This window comes from Micromys minutus, assembly GCF_963924665.1.
Source record: "Micromys minutus genome assembly, chromosome: 24".
NCBI classification, from domain to species: domain Eukaryota; kingdom Metazoa; phylum Chordata; class Mammalia; order Rodentia; family Muridae; genus Micromys; species Micromys minutus.
The window spans coordinates 18,528,430-18,534,850 of NC_137959.1; positions in this window are offsets into that span (position 1 = coordinate 18,528,430).

Genomic DNA, 6,421 nt, shown 5'->3' on the forward strand with positions numbered 1-6,421 from the left:
CTGGGCATGTCACTGAGAATCCCACGTGGGGTCTGGGGTGGCACCTACAATCAAGCACACACTGACAGTTCCTGTGTCAGTAGCCACATGAAGCAAGACCATACTAGGTACCAAACTCCCTCTGAGTAGCTAGGTTTCCTCACTTAGAAACAGGAGCTTGGAAGCTAGTATAGTTGTAAATAAGGAACCAAGGGTCAGTCTGGTCTCCAAGGCTCTTCAAAGTCTCTTTAATATTTTTTTTAATACTTTAAACTTTAAAGATAGTAGGTCTGTGCCTGTAATCTCAGTGTTGGGAAGCTAGGCAGGAGAATTGTGAGTTAAAAGAAAAGTAATCCTGAGGTACATGCCTGAAAAAACCCTTCCCCCCAAATCAAAACAACACTCTGACCCCCCCCCAATCCTAGAGGCAAAAGTAATGAAAACCTATCCTAGAAATGCTGACATTTGTAGGAGAAAGTGCAGGGACCAGTTGGCCAGGGCCCGGGGCCACACACCCACCTCTCTTTGGAGCCTGGAATGGGCTTCCTTCTGGGAATTCCCTTAAAAACAACAACAAACCAACCCCCTAGTTTTACATTTTGTATTATTATTATTTGAGTTTTTTCTTTAGAGTTTCTCTGTGTAGCACTGGTGGTCCTGGAACTTGCTCTGTAGACCAAGTTGGCCTTGTATTCTCAGAGAACTGCCTGCCTCTACCTCCCAAGTGCTGGGCTTAAAGGTGTGTGTAATTTCTTAAAGATATTTTTATCAGAGCAGAGAGATGACTCAATTGAAATCCTGTGTCCCACATGGTGGAAGGAGAAAGTGAATTTCTGTAAGTTGTCCTCTGACCTCTATACATACACATAGCATGCAGTGGACAGACATGAAGTAAATAAGAATGTAATGAAAGTTTAATTAGTGAACACACACACACACACACACACACACACACACACACACTACATCTGGAGGTCAGAGGACAACTTCTAGAGTTAATTCTTTTTCTACCATGGGGATCCCAGGGATTGAATTCATGCAGTCAGGCTTGGTAAGAGATTCACTGATCCACCTTGCCAGCCCCAACTCCTTAATTTTTTTTCCAATAAAATTAGGTTTGAATAAAAATTGCAAAGATAGGACAAAATGTTTCACACCCATTGTCCCTGTCGGTACAATACTAATCTTTCCATAAACAAGCTGTGTTTGTTGTAAAGACGAGATCACTGCTGATGAGCTCTTATCGAATCCAGACTTCATCTGAAAGTCATTCATTTTTCCCACTGATCTCCTTTTATGCCAAGACCCAGACCATGAAACATTTGACCTTCAGACATTTGAAAAGTCTTCAGGCTTTTGTTCTTGTCCTGTTTTCTTAACTTTATTGTGTTTTTAAGAACCTGAGTTCCCTGTAGTTTATAGAAAAAAAGTATTCAGTGATGCTTGTTAATGTGGCGAGGGGTGGGGGTCTGTAAGGAAGTGGGTAGAAGACAGCTACTGGGCTTAACTCCAAATAAGGATTAGCCAAGTGGGAATTGATACCCAAGGGTAAGAGTAGGGAGCTTGGGGAAAGCCTGCTAGAACTGACCCAACAGAGTCCTTGCCAGAGGTGGCCAGCACGGTTAGAGGTCACCCTCATAGGAGCAGGTGGAGGGTGAGTCACCTTGGTCAGATAGGAGGGTGGCTTGATAGTGACTGTAGGTGATGGTTCTAGGACAAAAATCAGAAACTTAACCAAAGTTTGGCAAAGCAGAGACCACAGTGGTCACCTTTACTCTAGCTCCCTTTTCCCCTTCATCAGTAAATATTGAGGGGGCTCCAGTGATTGGTTTCTTTACAAAGATTTGGGAGGGGAAGGGACAGCCACCACAACAGAGGGAGATCAGAAGCCCAGCTTTCATTAGGTAATGATCATCAATTTGTCCTGGGAATTTTATTAGGCTAATAGTCAAGCAGGAGTGATTTCTGAGTAGCCATTGAATATCGAAGAGAGAGAAGGGGGTGACAGGGATACCGAGTTCTTCTCCTAAGGTTTGCAGGAGACATCTTGACATCTCTAATCATGAGAGTGAGTGTATCTATCTCGCTTATAACTCTAGGTGCACCGCCTACTGGTGTATGGAGCCGTTCCAGCACTCCCAGGGCTGATATGGGGGCCCCCCATAAGTGTAAGGAAGAAACTAAAGATAAGAAGCTTAGAAGATAAGATATGGGCTTTGTCAGGTCATATCCAGCAAGTGCCATGTCTTAAGGGCCATATTGACAAAATTTAGAGCTTGATTGTCTCAGAGGAGTGTTCATGGGGAGGGGGAACTTTTATTTCCTGGTAAGAAGTCAAAGAGAGGCCGGAGAGTGCTTGTGGGAAGGGAAGCCTGGATCAAAGCCAATTAACATTTCCTAAAAACTTTGGAGGGATGTGAGAGTTTTGGGGAAAGGAAAGGGTTGATTTAAGGGGGCGTATTGAGGTCAGGGAAATTTCCATTCCCAAGAATTCGACTGGTAGAATGAATATTTTGTGAGGACCTATTTTGAATCCTAGGAAGAACAGGGAAGGTATTAACTGATCATTAAGTGGGCGGGGCAAGGTGGAAGAATCTTCCCACGCCGGAACGGTATGGGGAGACTCAATATTTATCACTGGGCTAAGTAAGGTTTCAATAGAGTGGCCATGGGCTCTTGGCAGAGGATGGGACTATTAGCCATTCCCTGAGGAAGAACTGTCCATTCACTTTGTAGGGCCAGCCTAGGGCTGTTATTTGGGGGGAGGGGAAGGGAGCTACTGAAAACACAAAACAAGAATAGAAAAAGAGCAGTTATTGGTATCTATTGCTGCTAGAGGGGCATTGGCAGACATGGCTGAGACATGGGCTAACCCCCTTTGAGGAGAACCCCAGATTCACATGGTTTTATCAGTTGCCCTTAAATCTTGTACATTCTCCAATCCCCTGAGCTCTTTTTTATAGTGAACACAGAGGTGTCCCATGGACTTTGGGAAGGTCAAATATGTTGGAGCAGAAGCTATTCTTTTACTAGCTGTGAGAGAGCTTCAGGTTTCTCTCTTGATAGAGACCACTGTTCAATTCAGGCAGGCTCGTTAGAAGGCCAGTCAAGGCAGGGAGTATGAAATTTAACGGTGGACCTAGATTGGGAGTGGTTTGGTGGAGAGTTAATAAGACTTTTAAGGAGTAAAATTTTCCTTATGCATACAATCATCTATCCTGATGCAATTCCTTTCTGGTTGCCTAGCAAGTACCACTTCTAGGGTTTCTAAGTCTTCTCTCCCCAAAAGATTGATTGGTTTTGGTAGAGGCGTACCTATTAAAGGGTGTAATAGACTGCTATCTCCATTAGGGTCTTCCCATCTGTAGGCCTGGTTAGTTGTAAGTGCAGGGGAGCATCCTCCTATTCCTAGAAGCTGAGGCCAAGGGATTAGTTGCCAATTGTGTGGGATCTCTTGTCATCTCAAAATTGTCTTGTCTGTCCCCATTATCAACAAAGCAGTTAAATGGTTTGTCATCTATTTTTATTATAATTTTGGGGTGGAAGCCTTCTGAGATTCTGGACACCCATAAAGTCTCTATGGGAGCAATGGAGTCCCGTAGAGTACAGGGTGGGTGGGTGGGAGGGAGGGAGTGGGTTAGAATATGGGGGAAGTGGTCCTGTTTAGAAATGGTTCTTTAGAGCAAATCCCATCTGCATCGTCAGGAATTCAACAGTTCAGTTTGCAGGTCAGCAGCTGCAGCTCAGTTCACAAATATACCGGGTATACCAGCAGTCCAGTTCAGCAAAGTCGAGATAGCAAACACTAATCAGCAGTGGTGGCAAGACCTAGCAGAGACAGCCAGGCAGGCAGGAGTCAGCAGGAGGGACTGGGGACCAACAGGAACACCAGGAGAAGTTCTCTGCTGTGCCTCTCTCAGCAAAGCAAAGATCATCAAAGACCTGAGACCAAAACGTGTTGCAGAGCCAGCTCTGTTAGCAAGCTCCTCTCATCATCCATTGAGTTTATTTATACTCCCACCAAACATCATGTGTCCTCAGCACATAAGTCTGACTTAGCAAAACTCCAAATGAGTTTGTCTCCGCTGACATCGCTCTGCCAATCGGGCCCAGTCTGCGGTAGCAGCAAGAAGCCACAGCACACCATCAGAAGTTTTTTAGTGTATTTCTTTCTATGGAGTCACGACAAATGGAGCTCAACTATACAATGAAAGGCGGACCAAAAAATGCATGTCATTAGCGTAGAAGCCTTCATCCTATCATGTGCTTGAGGACTTTCATTGTGCTTGCTTTAGCAAAACATTCCCTCACCTGTGTCTGTTTCAGCCAAATGTTTCTTCACGAGTTTGCCTTATCAAAACATCCTTCTTACCTGTGTCCGCTTTAGGAAAACACTCCTTCATGTGTTTGCCCCAGCAAAACATCTGACACTAGTGACTTTCCAAAGAACCCTTAAACAACCAGTTTGGGCACCAGCTGTTGAGCTGTGTGTGCTTCTTCCCCACCCCCCATTCCCCGCCTCCCGCCCCCACCAAGCCAGGCTGGTTGATCAACCTGGCTAGTGGCTGGAGGGAGGGAAGCCTAGCCAAGCAGGTGGATGTAGGCAGGATCTTGGGAGGCAGTGAGTGCCTGGGCAAAGAACACACCAGAGAACAGCTTCAGAGAACTGGTTTAGTTTCCTGGGGGAGGGGAACAAAATTTATTTAATCCTTGGTGGGGTTATCAGGGTGAGTGTAGGTCCAAGGTGCTGAGGGTGCCTCATTGCATGAGGAGGAATTCCAGGTGTTGCTCCACATTACCTTATGAGGGGAAAGGAAGTTTAGCCTGGCTAGCAGCTACTGTGATCTCTGGTGAGGCAAAGGTTGTGGACACAGGGCTATGTGAACTGGGACATACAGGACAGGAGCAGTGGGAGACGAGATTTCCAGGGTTTGGTGAAGAGCTCAGTCCCTGGCTCTGAGTTGCTTTGATGGACAGCAGGCTTTCATACCAAGGAAGATCACAACCAGGGTGGAACCCACACTTGAACACACACCTGCATCTTTTGATGGCCAGCGGTCGAGGGGCTACGTAAGCCACATTTGAAAGGCTGAGCAGAAATTAACTAGGTAGCCCTATGAGAAAAGGTGCTAGAGCCAGCGGTGGCATGTGTGAGGTCTGGAAACTTTCATTCACTCCCTGCCTTGGTGACACAGTCATCTTCATTCACTAACCTCATCATTTTCATCATGCCGATTTCTCTGCAGAAGCTTAGATACTATCTCTAGATTCCCGGGCACGTCCACCCCACAGCCACACCCTAGTCAGGCAAGAGCATCTCCAGTCCTGGTCTGTTCCTCATCCAAGTACCAGCATTGACAACCCTTTCTTTGTTCCCCACCCTCAAAGTTTCCATTCCTTCCTCTGACCAGCTTCCTGCCTGAGTCCAAATGGAGCATCTGACCCACCCGTTGTCCCATGTGGTTCCCACACTGCAGGGCGAGGGAGGCAGGAAGTCAAGTGGACCAGAGAGTCTGAGATGGGTAAGGAGCATAAGGACCTTGTAGAGGTCTTACAGAAGAGAAATACAGAGTTTCTGAATAGACAAGTCAATTCAAGTTTAATTCGAAAGAGGTCCCCTCAGCAGATTTCCAGCTTCCTCATCCTTCCCATCCCTAGGTTCCATTTCAGTCCTGAAAGGTTTTCTCCAGGCGTGGGCCACTACACCAGTCCAGGGCAATGGCTTGTCCTCACACCCCTCAGAATGCACACTGTGGCAGTATTGAGAAATGGAGCCTTTGAGAAGCAAGTGGGATTTCTTTGTTCCCCCCCCCCCCAATAGGTTCAGCTGATTCTCAGGTTGGTGAGCTCCTGATCAGTCAGGAATGTATTAGTGATTCCTTAAGCAGACTGTTATAAAGCCAGGCTATCCCTTGTCTTCTCCCCTCTCCACCTATGACCCTTGCCTGTTTTTACTGGGAGTTGAAGCAGTGTGATATCTTTCCTGACACCATACTTATAAGACTTTCCAGCCTCTAGAACAGGTTATTAAGTATACTGTGAGACTAGTAAAGTCGCCTTTTTAAAAAATGCATGTACAGCCAGGAAGTGGTGGCACATGCCTTTAATCCCAGCACTTGGGAGGTAGAGACAGGCAGATCTTTGAGTTCGAGGCCAGCCTGATTTACAGAATGAGTTCCAGGATGGCCAGGGCTACACAGAAAAGCACTGACTTAAAAAAGCAAACAAACAAAATGCATGTGTGCATGCATTTATGAACATATGTGTTCATGTGTGTGTAGGTATGTGTGTGTGTCTTTGTGTCTGCTTATAGAGGCCAGAGGATAAACTCACTTGTCCACTGTCTACCTCCTCTGAGACCAGGGCTCTCGCTGGCCTGGATCTCACCAATTAAGCCAGACTGGCCAGCAAGCTCCAAGCCTCTCTGTTCCTTCTTCACAGT